Genomic DNA, 18,249 nt, shown 5'->3' with positions numbered 1-18,249 from the left:
TACAATATACTAAACAAGAGAGTATTTTTAGTGCAGGACTTACTAAAGGATTATTGTCCGAAAGATCTAAATTTCAGTGAAACACCAATCACAGTGCTGTTTGCATCTGAGTAGTATTCACTTGATTACTACAATGAGATCCTCTTACCAGCAGCATTTGCAGGCATTTAGGACTTATAGAGGTCATCAGCTCCCTTTTCAAAGTAGAATTCAATGTTGGTAGTGGTGCTTGCTTGAACAGAAAGCTTGGGAGCACAGAAAAACAGTCATGCTGTAGCTGTTCTTGCTATATCCTGCTTGAAGCAGAAGTATCTCATTGCCAGAAGTATCAGTTCAACATCTGAAAGTGACACTAAAGTTGCTTGGAAGTTTTTAACCAAGTAAAAATTTTGCAAACAAGTCAGTAAATCAAAGATCAGTCCTTTCCTCTTCACTCAATCCTGCTGAGCTCAGTGAAGTTAGTTCAGAAACTCTCTCCCCAAAAGGTTTTCACAGCCTTAAGTACTGAACATGGCAGTGTCCAGAACCAATCTTCCAGCCCTTTCAGATCAATAACTACACCTGCAAGGTGCACTCTGTGCTAGCTTTTACTACCAGAGCTTAAGTTTAATCTAAAGCACAGAACAGTAGGAACTGAATAATGCTCTTTTCACAACACTGTGGTAAGGTAGGACCATACCATAGTCTTTAAAGGGAATCTTTCTGCCCAGCAAGTTAAAACCATGAAAGAGACACTACATAAAGTCTTGATCTTTTTTGGCACCCAACTATAAAACAATGCTATGCTCTCCTGAACCTCAGAAGGGGCAGTAAAATCAATTACAACTTCAATATTTTTTCTTCTATAAAACCTTTCCAAAAAAAAAAAAAAAAAAAAAAAAAAAAAAAAGAGCAGCTCCGATTTTTCAATTCTCTGGTTCTCACTCTGTCAGATTCAAGTTCAGACATTACAACAGAGTAACCATAACCAGTGAGAGACTTGAGAATTGCTGAAAGATGTTTCCCCAAGTATATTTCCTAGCAAGAGACATTTCTCAGTGTTTAAACTCAAAAACATGGGATGGTTCTCTGCTTAGGTAACTACTTTCAACTATAGGGAAAAAAAACAAGCAAAAAAACGACCAGCCCTGCAAGCATGACCTCAGCCTAGGGTATTACAAGAGGGAAAACTGAACAATTGTCCACAAGGAGATCAAATTTTCACTAGATTCCTACAAGCAGCCTTCCTTTTCAATCTACTCAAAGCTAACGAAAATTATATTAAAACATGATATATTCTTACATGAAGAACCTAGACTGCTTTGGGGACCAGCTGGAAAGCACTTCATATTCTTTTCACACAGGTCCCTTCAACAAAATTTCAGGGAAGCAAACAGAGACCAGCACTACACACAAAAATGCTCTAGCCCAGAGCAGTGCATGGAGATTGAGAAGGGAAAGAACATCTTAAGTAGCATATCAGAAAGCCAACTCTTCAGGCTGGCAGTTTTAATATGAGGATGGAATTCCTCTGAGACCACAGTGCTTTCCTTCATTCATCCTATGGACTATTTGCACTTTGACACACATGTCTATAAAGATATTTAAACAACTAATTCATGTTTAAGCACCCAACTCCCATTTCTCCAATCCCATTCAGCCGTTCTGGCACTTAAGCAAACAAGCTGCATCAGACTTCCAGCGTCCCTTTTCTCCTGAAGTACAGGAGCAGGTCCCCCTCGGAAGAGGTTTCTTATTGTTAGCACACTGTTGGCACATTCCTGATCTAAAATGCTCACATAAGCTGCTTTCTCTGGCAGTTCAACTCTTCACTCCTGAATGACTCTTATCAGGATCGGCTATGCGTTCCGAATCAGAGTAAATGAACGAGAAAAAATTGTTTATGACAAGTTATTTCAACATCATTTGTCCCCAGGACAGGCAACTGCAACCCAAACCACATGACCTGGACTCCTCTTATGCAGCAGCTGTTGGCCTTTGACGCTCAGCCTTCAGAAAGGCTGTCTCAGTTGTATCCCACGCACCTCTCCAATGCAGATGAGCTCAGAAAAGAGCAATGCTTTAAGCATGTGCTATTACCTTCCCTGCTTATGTACTGAACTGTACAATGCACAGGCACTCTGTTTTCTTCTTAAGATGAGAAAATGACAAAGATAACACTGTAACAAAGCAGAAATCCAGCTCTTCAGAACTTCCGCTTAAGAGCTCAATGAATTTACGCCACAGAAAATTGAGGTACTAGCAAATGCTTCCTGGCTCACCCTCAAAAACACTTCCTGCAAACACTGAGCTTCTGGCCTACGTGACTTTATATGTGCTTTATTCTCAGTTCACCCACCAAACACCAAAACATTTTGTCTTTCTACCAAGTGAGAAGTCCCTACAGTCTCTTGAAGAAAGTTACAAGGAAAAAGGACAAAACTGTACTTACCTTTTAAAATCATCTAAAAGTACTAAAAGTACTGAGTAGCCATGCTCTCCATATTTTCAAAACCACTTCTGAAGTCTTAACTGGTAGAATAAGTACTGGCTTAATCTCACCCAGATCAAAATGCAGGATCACAGAGACAGGAGAAATTCCTTTGAGTTAGTCCCGTGATTATCTATTTGTTAATTTAGAGATTAATCAATCTAGCAAACAGAACTACAGTAACTTGCTCCTCTAAAGATGTGCAGAGCGTGAATTTGCTTTACACAGAGTCAGTTAGGTAAGAGCCACAGAACAGTATATGCATATTGGTTCTAGTTCCCTCGGCAAAACTAAAATTTCAGCACCTCTACAGCTGATGAGCGGAGGAGGCGCATGTTTCACCACTCCAAAAACACATTCTCCAGACTGACTGAAACACATGGCACCTGCACCTGCAAAGAAAGACTTGCCCTGGCTTCTTCTAACTAGAAAGTTTAGTCCAACATTTACATCCAGCTCACTAACAGCCAATTAATGTAGGGTAACAAGTGTAAAAAAACTAAGCTAGATGATACACACTCATTTGCTCTGCACAGTCCTGGTACAGTCAAGGTTTCAAGTGAAAAGAACCCACATCATCCCGCAAGGCATTTTTGTTGTTGTTTTGGTCTTGTTTTTCTTGCAGGGTCTAGACCAGCACCAGACAGTGCAATGTGTAACACATTTCTAGAAATCTTCTTATCTGAAATGAGAACAGATTGCTACTTATATAGTCTGAGCTAGCAGCTAGTGTGATCAGAAAAATCTTTTGTCCTATGTCCTGAAAGTAATGATGGCAATGTCCACTAAACTTGGTAAATAAGAGATCATCAAAAATAGTAGCCACCTGACATTCCTTACAGGTTCCCCAAAATAGAATTTTCTTATCCCAGTCTAAGCTCTTCATAGATGAAGAGAACTGGATTCTGGCAGCTACAGAGAAGCTAAGGAGCCAGGAGCCTACATCCTAGTTTCCAGAACACATAAATAGTGCCAGCTATTTTAAAAGGCTGCTGGGATTGCACAACACAGCCTACAAGCTCACTGTGGGGATGTGTGGAAGCAAGCTTTATATATCTCTGAAGTCAATAATTCACTATAATAGATGTTATCAAAAGCTTTACATGATAGTAAACATAGGCCCGAAATTAAGGGATATTCAAGCCAATAAAGGAGAAGTGAGAATTAACTGCAATCCTTTTCAGCATGCCTGTAAAACATACTCTTCAAAGCTAATTCCCTGTGAGTTAAAGTGGTTATTCAGGGGCCCAGACCCATCATATCAAGAGGGAAACAGTGCCATTCACAGCCACACATGAATGCAAGGCTAGAATTACAAATGCAGTTTGACAGGGGGAACCCAGAGCTGTCAAGCCTGTTCTGTTTGCCTAATTTCATCACAATGGCACAAATGCTTTCATTTGTCACACTCCAGCTTCATGTGTTTATCTCCCTTTCACTAAACATGACTTTAACAAATGATCGTTCCACAGTGCCAAGATCTCGAGCACCCCTCAGAATTGAGATTTTTATTTCGGGGAAGGATGACAGAATGCATACTGAGCATCTGACTCTTGATGTCCTCTGGTCAGAGTGGAATTAACTCCACTAAAATACTGTCTCCTGTAGAAATTATTTACATCTACTAGCAAGGCAGGAGCACTGACAAGTCCCACCAGTGTCAGCCATTAGTTATCAGGGGTTTCATCTGACACCATGCTTCAAATTCAGCTGTTCTGACTGCCCACTAAAAATCCCCAGGCATTTTTTCATAAGCAGGTACTGGCTAGAGTATCTTCAGCCAAAATTACACTGAAAACTCCAGCTATGTCTCCACTGTTATTCCTAATGCTTTTCACCCAGCCATAGTATTCTGTTCCAACAGGAGTGATATTATAAGAAGATGATACTCACTTCATTCACAAGAAAAACAAATGCCATCAACAGGAAGTATAGAGCTACACAAAGTGCAAGCTTTCATAGTGTTCATCCAGATGGACTTAAAAGTACAGACACAACTACTCCTTGAATTTTTAATGGCAGTCATACAGATTGAGTGCAGGAAAAAAAAAAAAAAAGTTGTTGGGATAGCAGCTTATTTCAAAAATTAAAGTTGTTTCATTCTGCCCTTATTTTTTAGCACTGATGAGACAGCAGGGATGGAAATAATTGCACCTTGACAAACTTTTTTCTGAGTTGTGGTTGACATGTATTAGGTTATATTCAGAAGGCTCTGCTTCAAAACAAGAGGTCTTACAGTGAACTGAGGGGTAATTTGGCATAGCCAGGTTGAAGGTCACCAGGAGAAGACCTTGCCATGAATCCCAGAGTATTTCCTCCCACCCTGTGACCTGAATACCTCTGAGAGGACACTATTCTCATGAAAGGCAACAAATCAATTAACTCTACATAGTAAAAGCCTACTGTTTCCAAACTGGTCTTGCATGAGTGTGTTTATTGCCAGTGTGAACTGTAATACTCACATACCTTTAAGTGTAATTTCAATGCTAATCTATCCTTGTTTTTTAGAAAACCTTTCTCATGTGTCACACTAGAGGATGAGCACTAGAGCAACACCTGATTACACCAGCACATTCCAGAGAAAGATCAGATCAAGACCCATGGTTGGTAAAGCCACATATGCAAATTCTGTATTACTTAAATAGATTTTGATCTCTACTACAAAGAGGCTGATTGCTCTCAGGGAAAGGAGATGGGAAAACATAGCTGATCTGGGCCTCTGATAGGTTCTGGAATATACAACTGCTTTTATAGTTTTTTCAAACAGATGTAAGCTCTAAACTGTTAGTGCCATTTGTAATGGCACTTCACCCTACTCCTCCTCAATAGCTCTGCAAAAACCGATTTGAGATCCTATACCTTTCTGAAGGTTTGGGGTTTTTTTTCCCCCCCCGGGTGCAAGTTACTTAACACAAAGCACTAAACTTCCAGGAAAGTTAAATCAATCTTCCCATACACCTACAAGGAAAGAGCCTTTCAGTAAGCTAAACTGCAATGAGTTTCACAGGTAACTGGAACTTTAATGTCTATTCTTCAAAACAAAAAACATCCCATAACAATAAGGTGAGTGAAATGAAGGTAAGTTTCACTTTTTGTCTAGAACCAGATGCAATTGTTTTGAAAGATTTCTTACAGAAAATCACCATGCACATGACAACAGCCAATTCCTGTGATGAACCTGCATCAGCTCTGAACTTCAGAACACATGGGCACTCCTCTGATCCAATGACATTCAACTCTAAATTAAATTACTAAACCAAACTAAACAAAGCAAAAAGCAGTCATCCCATGACAAATTCATCTGCCCTTGACCAAATGCTGATAGTTATTGATCTTGCTGCTGTTGTGAATTAGGGCCCAGTTTCCCAAGGTGCCCTCCTAATACAAGAAAGAGAGCATGGCCACTCTAACAAGGCAGACTAGGCTAAATGAAACCTATGGGGAATTGCATTGCTCACTGCCAAGTCCAGAGGATGGACTGATCCGTCCATCTTACTGACAGCACAAGTTTGATGTATGTCAAGTTTAAACACTCTTTTTCCTCTCTAAAAGAAATTGGCACGTGTCGAAGGAAGAGCAATTAGGTTGTGACACTCTACAGAACTTTATTCAGTCACTGAACTTGCTTCACTACAATATTTGACACATCTTACATGGTACCAGGTCCAAACTAAGTAGGCAATTTAAAAGCCCAGGAGAAATTAAAACTTCTTCCCTGGTATTTTAAAGCACAGTAATTCTCCACAGCTTTGTGTGACTACCACACTATGAATAACTCTCTCATTGCAAATTCAGCATGTTGTGAAAAAGAAAGCTTCACTATTTCTAAGAGGCTGGAGAAAAAAAGATTACAGTTTTATCATCAATTAGCTGTCTGGATGTTATCCTGTTCTGTTTACCCCTTCCTCAAGGGAAGCCCATGTGTGCCAAGGGGAAAAATTAAAAGGAAATTGAAGAACAACAAATCCCAAACAAGCCAAAACATTTCTTGTGTTGCCAGAAAATCTAAAAAGCATCAGTTAGACAAAATTTGAAGAATGAAATGAAGAAAAGCCTGATGGCCCAAGAGGAGAGAGAATCTTTTAATGTGAAAAAAACCCAAACCTCTCAAAGGTTGTACCTTGTTGTTATGATTTACCCAAATTCTTCCATCCAACCTGAACTAATCTAGGAGTCATTGTGCTTTGCCATGTTATTACCAGAAAGTAAAATTCCCAAGCACTAATGGCAAAATGCAATTGCCCAGAGCTCAAGAACCAACACACTTAAGTTACCAGCGATGCAAAATGGGAACCTTGTGGAGAGCGGGGTGCAAAACATCATGGGAATATTAGTTTCAAACCTACAGGAGTGGAAAGAGAACAGAAGCAAAAGGGAGAAGAGACTGGCCTGATGGCAGTCAATCCAACTGTTGCCTTAAGACACTTCAACAGTAAAAACATTAAGCAACTTTTTTTTTTTAATCCCTACAGTAATAATTGAAGCAATCAGTAACCTGTGTACACACACACACACAAGCAGAAATTCAGGCTGCCTCCATTAAAAGGCAGGTCAACTCCTAAAATGATGAAAACAAGTGAATATTATGTTCTTGAGAGTGGACTGGGGAAAGAAATTAATTTCTCCATACTGCTATGTGATAGATTGATCTACCAATACAAGGTGCTGATGGTACATGAAGGAAAGCAGACAGCCAACATTTAACGCCCATTTACAGTTTTTGCAACTGAGGAGATCCCTGAATGCAATTCAACTTCAGTGACCACTAAATACGACATATCTGAAGATGGGCATCATGGAGACAATGTTACATCAGTCCCTAACTCTAATTAACCCTAATTAAATAAATTTTTTCCATGTCCTGGAATCATGCAACAGCTGTAAAACAATAAAGTGTCTGTGAAGAATCAAAATTACCTAAAAGTTTATGTGAAGAAATTAAGGGATTCCACATCTTTATAAGAAGTTAGCGGCCCTTACTGCAGCCTGGCCAGAGAAACACACAAGCAGTTACTTTCTCTGTAAGTTGGGAGCCTAAGCATTATACTTCACCATATCTGTATAAGATGACAGTAATTCAGCCTCCATTAACAAAGCCCATTAATTACTAGGGTCAAAGCACCATCCCAAAGAAAATAGCAAAGTTTATTAACAGGTGAGGGTTAACAAAAGTATTTTCCGATTCCTATCCTGCCTGCTCCTCCAGACTCTATATACTTAAACAGGTTCTATATACTTAAACAGAAATTACATGTGCTCAGCAGAAAAAAGGTACAGGTAGTTCAGAATGATTCCTCTTCCAAGCAGCAAGACTCTGGAGCCATTTGGAGTTCAACCTGAACTAGCTGTTCCCCCAGCAAGCGATGACCTCTGTTGGCGAGATCTGGCATTCTTTAACCAAAGCTAGGATTGTTTTGGTCAAGAAAACTTTCTAAGAACACTTTTTTTCTTTCAGCCTATAAAGTTAAATCCTATTGATTTTGTTCCACTTGCACTGTCTGAAGAAGCTGATATGACAGAACTTAAAGAATTTTAGGATTTTCAAATTTTACATCATGCTCTACCTAGTTTTATAAACTTATTCAGGATTTTGACATGATTTTCATCAGGAGGTCTAAACAATGCTACAAATCCCAATTATCCTACTATTTCAGAATGCACACAACACAGGTAGCCTATGAATGCAACTATTTCCATGAGGCAACATGATACTTTGAAGCACCAGACTGAGTCAAAGCTCCCTCTGCAACACCTTTGGCCAATGATCAGCTGCAATTCAGGACAAAACTTTTCTGCTCACATTGTCAACATTCCCAATTTATACAAATCTTTACAGGGCAGAAAGAGTCCATGTGTATACTGACAGCTCATATCCCTTCTGGGAAGACTGCAAACACCAAATAAAGATTCAGGTACAGTATGGCTTGACACTAGCAACCCCATGGGCCTGTTCCCTATTGCATCAGTTTCTCTGAAGTGGTCATTTAGCAATGACAGATAACCAGCACCCTGAGCAGCAGGCTCTTACAGAGTATGTGTAATTCATTGGTACACAGGCCACTAGCAGTATACCTCAGAAAGAGAATACTAGTTACAGTTTCTAAAGAATTACCCAATAGATCTGTTTTAGTCTACTGTTAATGCTTTTGATCTAGTACATGCCCATGACAGAAAAAAAACACTAGAGTGCTTCAGAAGCTCAACTGAGTGTTCCTGTCCTAACTTTATAAAGGCTATCACTGACTGCATGCTTTCCAGCAAGTGACCTAAAAGCAACAGCACAGCACAAAACTTCAACTCACAGAGATAGAGCTGTTTGTTCAAGCCAGCTCCTGGTTCAGACACTAATGTAGGCTTCTTCAGTCCCTCTCTCCTTCCCTTAGGGCACAACGTAGCCTGGCTCTCCAACTGAAACACACAACACACACTGAACAGGTCAGTGGACACAACTCTGTTTTAACCTCTCACCTCTAGCATTTCTGCTACCATGACCTCTGGCATAGAACCATTATACCTCAACGACATTTGTTCTCAAGACTTGGTAAAAAGGCAAAGACAGAAGAATTTCCTTTTTATTTTCAAGCCTAGACCTGTAGGATTTTCTCTGACAGGATATAAGCACATATGCAAATAAACTAAGCATCAGATGATAGCAAGGTCCTTAATCACAGACAGGGAAATCAAGTCTACTCTCTGCCTCTGCCACTCATCTCCCCTTCCTGCTCTTGGGCAAGTCACTTCATCTCTACTTCAATTTCTCATCTGAAAAGGGAACACGTTTGGCCTTTTTAAGAGCTGTGCTGTTAGATTACCTGGAAATAATCTCAGAAAAGCAGCTCACAGTAATAGCAATCCAATAAAGGCTTCCCGCCCTATCATCCCATGTCTCCCCAACATCAAAAGTTAACTAAGACTCTTGGTGAAGGAAGCTATTTTTCAAGTTCATATTTAAGTTAGGGAAATACGACAAGCACTGTATAACACAAGTTAAGATAAAAATAGTTTTTATAATCCATCACACAGAAAATTTGTTAAGTATCAAGGAAATTAACAGGGACATACATACTGGAGGTACATCTAGGAACAACTTGGCAGTGCTTGGCCTCTAATCTTAGGGATGTTAGTGTTAAGAAACTTCATAAACAAAAGCAACCTAACTTTCAGAAGAGCTAATGAATGAGGGGAAGAAAACATACATAACTTTCTAAAAAGCAGAAGTTAAACAGCTAGTAAATTCTCACAGCCTTGTCAGAATGAAACCACTTGGCACAGAGCAGCATTTTGTTCAGATTTGAGAGCAGTGCTTAAAACCAGAAAGTGACTCTAGGTAACAGATAGACTTCGAAGGCCCTTCAAAAAACTTGGGATGAAATCCCAAAGCTCTGGGAGAGCAAGGCAAGCACCTGTTTTCCTGAACAGTTGATTTTTTTTTTTTTTAATGCTGCATACTTTACACAGAAGCTGCATTATTCTGGAGAAGCTGCATTCCAGCCAAAAGTGCACAGTTAATGTTTTTTGCAGCCTCCAGCCTCCAGTGATGGATGACCATTTTATAATGAAATACTTTATGCTCAATCAACTTACAAATAACGGATGTTTTATCACACTGAATTAAAAAGAATGTTGGGGTTTTTTTTTTTTTTAAAAAAAGCAACAGACAAGAGGATCAGTGATGAGCAGAAGCAGAAGTTATTCCTGTTAAGGGTGGTTAAAAAAAAAATCCAACTGATACTTAACTCTTTCACTGCTCTCCAATAAGAAGTAGAAATGATGCATGAAGTAGTATTTGCTCTAAAAACACCTACACATAAGTCCTGGTCCAGACTATTAAGACATGAGAATATAAGACTTCTACAAAAAGGTTTTGGTCTGTAACATCTCTGTTAAGTTTCCAAAAAGCTAAGGCACTGTCTGAAGATAAGTCTTTCAATATACTTTAATCTCTCATGCCCATTCAGCATTACAAAAAATCATTCCTCAGACACCCCATAATCAGCTGTGGGGTTCTCCTCCTAGCACTGCTTTCACCTGTCAATGCTGAGTGATAAACCAAAGCAGTACATGTCCTGCATGCAAAGACTACTGAAATTTCTAGCTCAAGGTTAAGAACCAAACATCTAAATTTAACTGATAATCTTATTCAAGACTCAGTGCTTGCTGGTATACCACAACTGTTGTTAAACACTACAGGTCAAGAAACCCCAGAACTCACAGGGCCCTATTTGAATCAACACTAGCCCTTGAAAAAGCCCACAGCAGAAGCATTCATTGTACTTTTTCTCTCAAACAGCACATGATAGTCTCTAATCTAGTCCAAACATGACAGAATGTCTCTTAGTTCTCATATTACCTTACACTTTTAGGCAAAGAGTCTCTTCTAATAGGAATAAAGCAATGTAAAAATGCAGAAGAGTATGGGATGTAGTGGACACAAGCTGTAACAAGGGAAATGCCACTTAGATATTTGTGGAATACATTTTCTAAAGAATGCTGGTCAGACACTGGAACAGTTTGACCAAAGAAGTTGTGGGAGCTCCATCCCTGGAAATATTCAGAATTCAGCTGGCTCTAATGCTGAACACAATCTTACTTTCAAGCTGGTCCTGCTTTCAGCAGGGGATTGGAGCAGATGACCCCTCCAGAGGTCTCTTCCTATTTAAATTATTCCAATTATGACTTGTGCTTACCAGAAAAAAAAAAAAAAAACAACAACAACAACAAAAAACAAACCCTCTTGACATTGTAAATTAGAAAGGTAGACACTCTAACATTCACTGAGTCAAGTTTCTCTTCCCAGATCTTCTACTGGTTAGTAGTAGCAATAATTAAATACAAAGCAGGAGCTCATTCCAGAACCATCCCTAGAAAACATTCATGATTTTCTAAACCAGTCTTCTAAACAGAAGTTGCAGACTCAGGCCGTGACTGAACTGAAAAAAAACCAAAACAGAAAAAAAACAAAACCCAAATCCAAAAAACAAAAGAGCCCTCAGTCTGACAAATTTGGGGACTTCCACAAAACTAGCAGAAATAGTACATGTTGCTCCTGTCTTCTCTTAAAAAGATATAGCATCTGCTGCAGATATTAAGGTCATCAAACAAACAGCACCTTGGTCATAAGTCACAACTTCAGGCCTAGCAACAATTCCCCCAGTCACACTGCAACTACCTCAAGCTCCACTAAGTTCAGAGTTAATTTACGAAGCCTTCCCACTACTATTTGAAGCACTGCAAATATTAATCAGTCCAAGATTTTAGTCACAAAATCAATTCTCCTCCCCTCCCCATTCCTCAGCTGAAGGCTGGCACTCAATGAATCAGACCAAAAGGAGAATAGAGTTTCCAGCACCTGCTTCAGCTTTTAAGTTTCCAGTTGAAACTGCTGTGATCTGGCAGCAGGCAGTCTGAAGATGTCATTTTCCTGCTCTGTGAAGGGCTCAATCATAGTACAAAAAGAATCCAGATAGAGAAATGAGTGAAAAGAGCAGCAGCATGCAAAGGAAGCCACAACATAACTTAATATGGCCAGAGGGAGAGAGAGCAGCTGAAGACAGTGTGCTACGAAGTACCATGTCCCCTCTACAACTGAGTATCTTATTCACCCTCTGCCTCATGGGAACTAACATGGGCAATGCTGAGTATGCATTATTTTCCACATTTGTGACGTTCTCTCAAAGAATGGTGTAAAATATGACTCGTGATTTGGAATCACTTTATCACTCAACATTATAGACTAGGGTTGTTTATCACAGTAACATTATAATTTTAAAATCTAGAAACATAAAATACATTCCCTCTTGAAAGGAAAGTCAGCAACTTCGTTTTATACCAGCATGCTAATGAAAAGCTTCCTTCTTTTACATAAGGACACACTGATAACTCAAAAATAAAGATCAAGACATGCTTTTCTCATGCAGAGAAATAGTCACACACATTTATTTCTCATTATAATAGGTTTCTTATAAGTGGTTGCAAAACTGAGACAAGAATATTCCTAACTACAAGCAGATTCCTTCCATAAACAGGAAGGAAACCCTCACTCTTAGCACAAATGTCTGCTAAAAAAAAAATGCACACCCTTTAGCCCTGGTCAATAGAGCATCTGTACCATCTCCCTTAAGAATGTAATTTAAGCCTACAAATTAGAATGGCAAAACTCCCTGTGCTCACAGTAGGTAAGCTGCACTTACAGACTACTGGCAGCAGTTTAGCTTCAGTTTAGATTCGTCTCTAGCATAGGACAAAACTGGAGGAGTGCTAGGACTGTATAACAAGTTTGCAAAAATACAAATGTCTCTTTAGTTTTAAAGAAACTTAAAAAAATCTCCTACATACACCCCTTAATCTTATTCCCTTCCCCAATATGACCACTGAGATCTAATTCTTCTTCCAGCTCTCAAGGCTTGCTTGGTCACAGAAAGTGATCACTTTTTTCCCAAATTTCCAAAAATGCTGGAGAGGCAGAAAGAGTTAACCCACAGCTGGGAGAAAGTTTCCCTGGAAAATTGGAACACATGCTGTGGCTGTGACTAAATTTCACACTGGTTCTGTTGAGTACAAACATCCACAACTGTGTGCATTTGAGAGAGTCAGAGAAAAAGAAATGCTCCTTATATATTAGCTTCACCTGCTAAGTTCCTTCAAATGGATAATGACATGCTCTAGGGAACAGCAGAATCCTTCAGATTCACTTCACATTTCAAGCAGAGATGAGGTGCCAAAGTAAGTGAGTGTGTGTGTGTGTGTGTGTGTGTGTGTGTGTGTGTGTGTGTGTGGGGAATAAAAATGGAAGTAGTCCCTTCCTTCCCTTCCCTGCTCCTACATTTTCTTGGAACATACCAGAAAGCCAAGCCTATGGCCTGGCAGAGTTGATTCTGTGGGTAATGCCTGCACAGAGGTCACCTGAGCTGACACTGAAGACATCTGTGCAGTACATAAAAAGAGGAATTGTACAGAGTGTACAGGTAAAAGAGTGTGTGCATGCACACAGATTTTAAAGATCAACCAAATATGTTTTAAACAAAAAGGCAACACTTAGCTGGTCAGAGATAACTACACACTGGAGATCAAGAACCACCAAGATCAATCAGTGCAGAACCACAGAAAGGTTTGGATTGGAAGAGGTATCTGGAAGTCACCAAATCCAACCTCCTGCTCACACAAAGGACCGCTCTGGAGTTGTATCAGGTTGCTCAAGGTCTTGTTCAGTCAAATTTCAAATGTCCAATGGATAGAGATTCCACTCACTCTTCTCATGTTCCAGTATTTAACTCTTTAGAAAATTTCCCCCAATGCCCAGCTGAAATTTATCCTGTTAAAAATTCATGGCTATGGATCTTTTTGCCCCTCTGAGAAGATGTGGCTCTTGTGATCCTCCTTTAGGTAGTGGAAGACTGCAATTTGGTCCCCCTCAGCCTTTTCCAGACTAAATAAACCTACATATTTTTAGAAGACTACAGCTATGGGGGCTATGGGGCTGTGCAATAAAGAAAGTGCTTGAAAACAGCAGACCACAAAAGGAACAAGCAAAGCAGACTGTGATCCTCTGGAGTCAACAGTGGAAAGAATATAGTATTTCATGATGTGGATGATTCTCACAGAAGTTTTAATTGGTTAAACACATTACAGTTAGAAAACAACTTCTTAAAACTTCAGAAATGATAAGCTGTGACTATTCTGTTTGTTCATAAAGAAAGATTGGGGGGAATAGCATACTGTTTTCATCTACATTATATCAGGATTAGGAAATTGAGAACTATTGTACTGGAGAGCCAGATCAGTGGTTTAGGGAGTACTTCCATGTCTGGGGAAAGTCTGGCAGAGTGCATAGACAAAAATCAACAATATTTGTACCTTTAATAAGGTTTTTTATTCTAACTGTAGACTCTTCTGTTACAGAATGGGAGGAAAAAGGAAAAAGAAGAAAAAATAAACCAGACACTTCACTGAAAGGAGAGATCTCAAGAGGGGTTATCAATACCAAAAGACAGGCACAGAGAGACTGGCCTTTATCTTCCCTGGATAATCAGTAAATAACAGTAGATTAAATATACAGTATCACTTTCTTCTCCTCAAAGCATTTACACAGGGAGAAGCAGAAAGCTGGCAGACAGTATCTAAAGCAGAAGTAAACATATGATAACTGTCACCTCCAGGATGCCCAACACTGTGCCAGGTAGGGACAAGAGAACTTCGGATCTGCCCTTTTCAAAAGGGGATTATTATGTGTCCATATTTAAAAAGAAGGCAGGTGGGGAAGACCTTGATTAACTATACCAGTCTATCTCTTTCAGTGCCTCTATTTCCCAAAAGCCCACAAAGTTCTGTTCAAGTACATAAAGACTGTTTTCTAGCCATGCCTCCTAGCTAGGAACTAGTAAGTGCAGGGTGAGTAGATGGGAGTAAATCACTGCTTCACTTTTCACTATCCATTTTACTACATAAACTAACTTTAAAGGTTACAAAAGACCCTCAAAGCAAGGTATTAATTGCTTGCTTTCAACATGGCTACCTAATAGACTTCCCAGCTGACCTTAAGGACCTACTTTCACACTCTAAATTAGCTTCATTAATGGACACACCAACTTTATAAAAAAGAAAACCAAAACGAACTCAAACCCAGCATCCCTCTTTCCCCAGTGTCCTCTTCCAAAGAAACTAACCAAGACTCCCAGTAAAACAGACATGATTCATCCCTAAATAATATCAGACAAAAGTAAAAGTACTCTGTGAGTTTATTTTCTTTAGCTGAATTGCAATCAGGTGTTCATTTATATTCTTTACATATACTGATAATGACTTGTACTTTCTGTCCCAACTGTCTACCACAGTGCTCACAGAAGCAATATATACTTGCACATAATCTTTGAATTTCAAAGATTACATAACTTTAGTTAGCTACAAGCCCTAATGAGACATTCCTCTGTGTCTCAGAGAAAAAGGCCACCTAGAATCTGGCATTGTTCTGTATTGGATATTGTTAGGCTAAGAAACTGATAAAAAGATTTCTTAAAAAAAAAATTTAATATGGTTTCCACACACCATGAAAACCATATCCCTTAAAAGACCACTAAGTACCAATCAGAAACTCGATTATGACCAGGACACAGTGGAAGAAGTTCCGATTCAGGGGTGTGGGTGGGTAACTTCCAATAACTCAAGCTATGCTGTTGTGCAGTCCCCATTCCTGGAGGTTAAAAAGCTGCCTGGACATGGTTCTGAGCAACCAGCTCTGGGTGGCCCTACTTAAGCAGGGGTGTTGGACCAGATGACCTCCAGAGGTCCCTTTCAACCTCAGCCATTCTGCGATTCCTACAATTCTACCTTGATGGCCATGCTACTGAAAACATTTCATAAGGGCTAAGCTTCAAAGACAATCCTGTGATTACCAGGGGCTTAATTTTCTTCTAAGGATTTCTATCCTTTATATTTGCAGAGGGCCACTTGAAAAAATGAAACCTCAATGATGCAAAGCTCAAACCATTTTAAATAACTCTAAAATTAATTATCAAGGATGTCACAACTCTGAAGGTTTTACTCATGGCTTCTGATGCTTGAGGCCATCAAAACCAGAAACAGACTGGAGAGCTTATTCATCTGTTCTTTTTAAGGTACCTCATATAATATGCAAGGGGAGGAGGCAAATTACTTAATAGCATATCAGACTCTGCAGTCTTTGTTCTTTCACTTATATGCACGAATAATGATTGGTGTGGTTGCCTAGACTTCAGAAGAGATTAGAAACTGACCTGTAATTCAAGATACCAACATTCATTATTAACTATGCCATCTGGGAAAGCTTCTAAAGTGTATTTGATTTGGGGCGTGGTTCTTTTTAATTTCAGGCACGGAATGTAACTCTTAAAAGGAAGAAGATGGAAGTTAACTTTTAAATTAGCTTTTGTACCACCTTAACATTTTCCTCCTTCAGTAACTATTGTCTTGTGGGAAACAGTCCCTTATACCTTCCAGTTCTCCTTGAAAGTGCAAGCAGCTACCTTGCTAATAAAGAAGCCAAATTCTTCAGACTATTAAAAGAAAACAAAAATTGTATTTTTAGACTTTGCTCCAGTCTAAATCCTTTTATTTGAAATGCTATACATCATTTATTAACTGAATTAACGGGCATTTATTTACTTTAGAAAGTAATTGGTGGGGGGCATTTAAGAAATATCAGACCCTCACATATTACTTGTTATTATACATATTTATGTATGTTGACATTCTAACAGAATTCAGCTGAGAGTTACATCTCCCTAACTGTACTAGTAGGCGATCATCAGTCACTAAGCCATACTGTACCCATTGCATAGTCAATGCTGTATTTCACCAAAAAAAACCCCAAATACCAACACACTTCTGCTTCACTGTATTCTAAACATCCCCTGCAATGTCCAAACAAACATCAGCAGATACAAGTCTGCACTATCAGGACAGCAAGCAACTAGGACAAAACAAAACACTTTTCACAGACAACAGAAATCACACCTGCAGCCTATTTAAAATAAATTTTTTCTGAGTTAAACTACCTCAGAAATAACATGACTAACATATGAACAGGAACCAGGTAGGCTAACAAACACCACACCACCACCCCCCACAACTTTCCTGCCTCCTCATTGTTAAGCTTTCCAGAAGTAATAATTATATATCTTGCTCTGCTCTACATTAAAATTTTAATCTCCTGGCATAAGTGCTAGGAGTTACTTAGTTTTCTATGTTTGTTTTCAGAGTAACAATCAACTCAGCAATCCAGAAGACACAAGACTACAGAGGATACATGGATCCTCCTATATATATATACACTGGAATTTCACTGTCTTCCAAACAAATCTTTTGCACTGTTCTGTTAGTCACTGAAAAGCTGTAGCAGTGCTAGGGAGGGGGCTTGGGGTGAGGCTAGGGAGAAGGTACCTCAAAAGTCAGAAAGGATAAAACAGGGATTTCAGGGATCTATTACTATGACTCAGTAAAATCCAAAATCTAGATAAAACAACATAAATTGATTTGATAAATCATTAACAGGACAGCAATTATTTTGACAATCTTATGCTTTTGTATCAGGCAATCTTATTTCAGAACCAATGACAACATACAACAAAAAACCCCAAATGTACAAGACCAAAACATACATTTCAGCAAGATTCATATTTAACATACTTTGAATTTCCTTAGCTACAACCAGATTTATTCTTTCAGAAATTATATATGGTCTCTGAAGAACTAGTGCATGACCTTGCATCACTTATGAGAAGTCACAGCTGTATTCCCACATTGACTGATAAAGACAACTGAACAGGCAAGCGGAGTCCTATCCCCTCTTTGAAAAAGGCCAGACATTTTAACTCATCTCACTGAAAAATTATTTGCTGCCATCATAATTTAGCATTTCTGGCTTTCTATTACATGGTTCAAAAAAAAAAAAATAGATCACACTTACAGTGCCAGACAACTTCATACTCTGATCCCAAATGAAAAAAATTAAGAAAAATACCATGAGGTCTCACACAGCCCCTTTTAAATGCTAACACCTTAGCAACACAGATCTTAGTATGGTCAGACCTGGGTTAGGTCTCAAAGAAGATTCAGTCCAAAACCAGAAGTCACTAAAGTTGGGAAGAAGTGTCAGGTACAGAAATTAAAAAAAAAAATAAGAGCACATAGGAGTTATGGAAGCAGAGTAGCATGGTTAATAAAGCTTGGGAGCTGCAGGATGGTTAAAAAAAAAAAAAAGTCTTGTTGGAAGAACTTATGATTAACATGACCAATGTATCAGAGTG

At 39.1% G+C, this 18,249-nt stretch overlaps 1 protein-coding gene across 4 annotated transcripts in view; it reads right to left on the bottom strand.

The window, feature by feature from the left end:
• GBF1 (golgi brefeldin A resistant guanine nucleotide exchange factor 1) overlaps positions 1-18,249 on the bottom strand; it is a 104,100-nt gene that overhangs the window by 50,497 nt on the left and 35,354 nt on the right. The window lies entirely within an intron of this gene.

The sequence above is a fragment of the Athene cunicularia genome (assembly GCF_003259725.1).
Source record: "Athene cunicularia isolate RWA chromosome 6 unlocalized genomic scaffold, athCun1 chr6_part1, whole genome shotgun sequence".
NCBI classification, from domain to species: domain Eukaryota; kingdom Metazoa; phylum Chordata; class Aves; order Strigiformes; family Strigidae; genus Athene; species Athene cunicularia.
The sequence above is the reverse complement of the archived record's forward strand: the minus strand, read 5'-3'. Positions and strand labels throughout refer to the sequence as shown.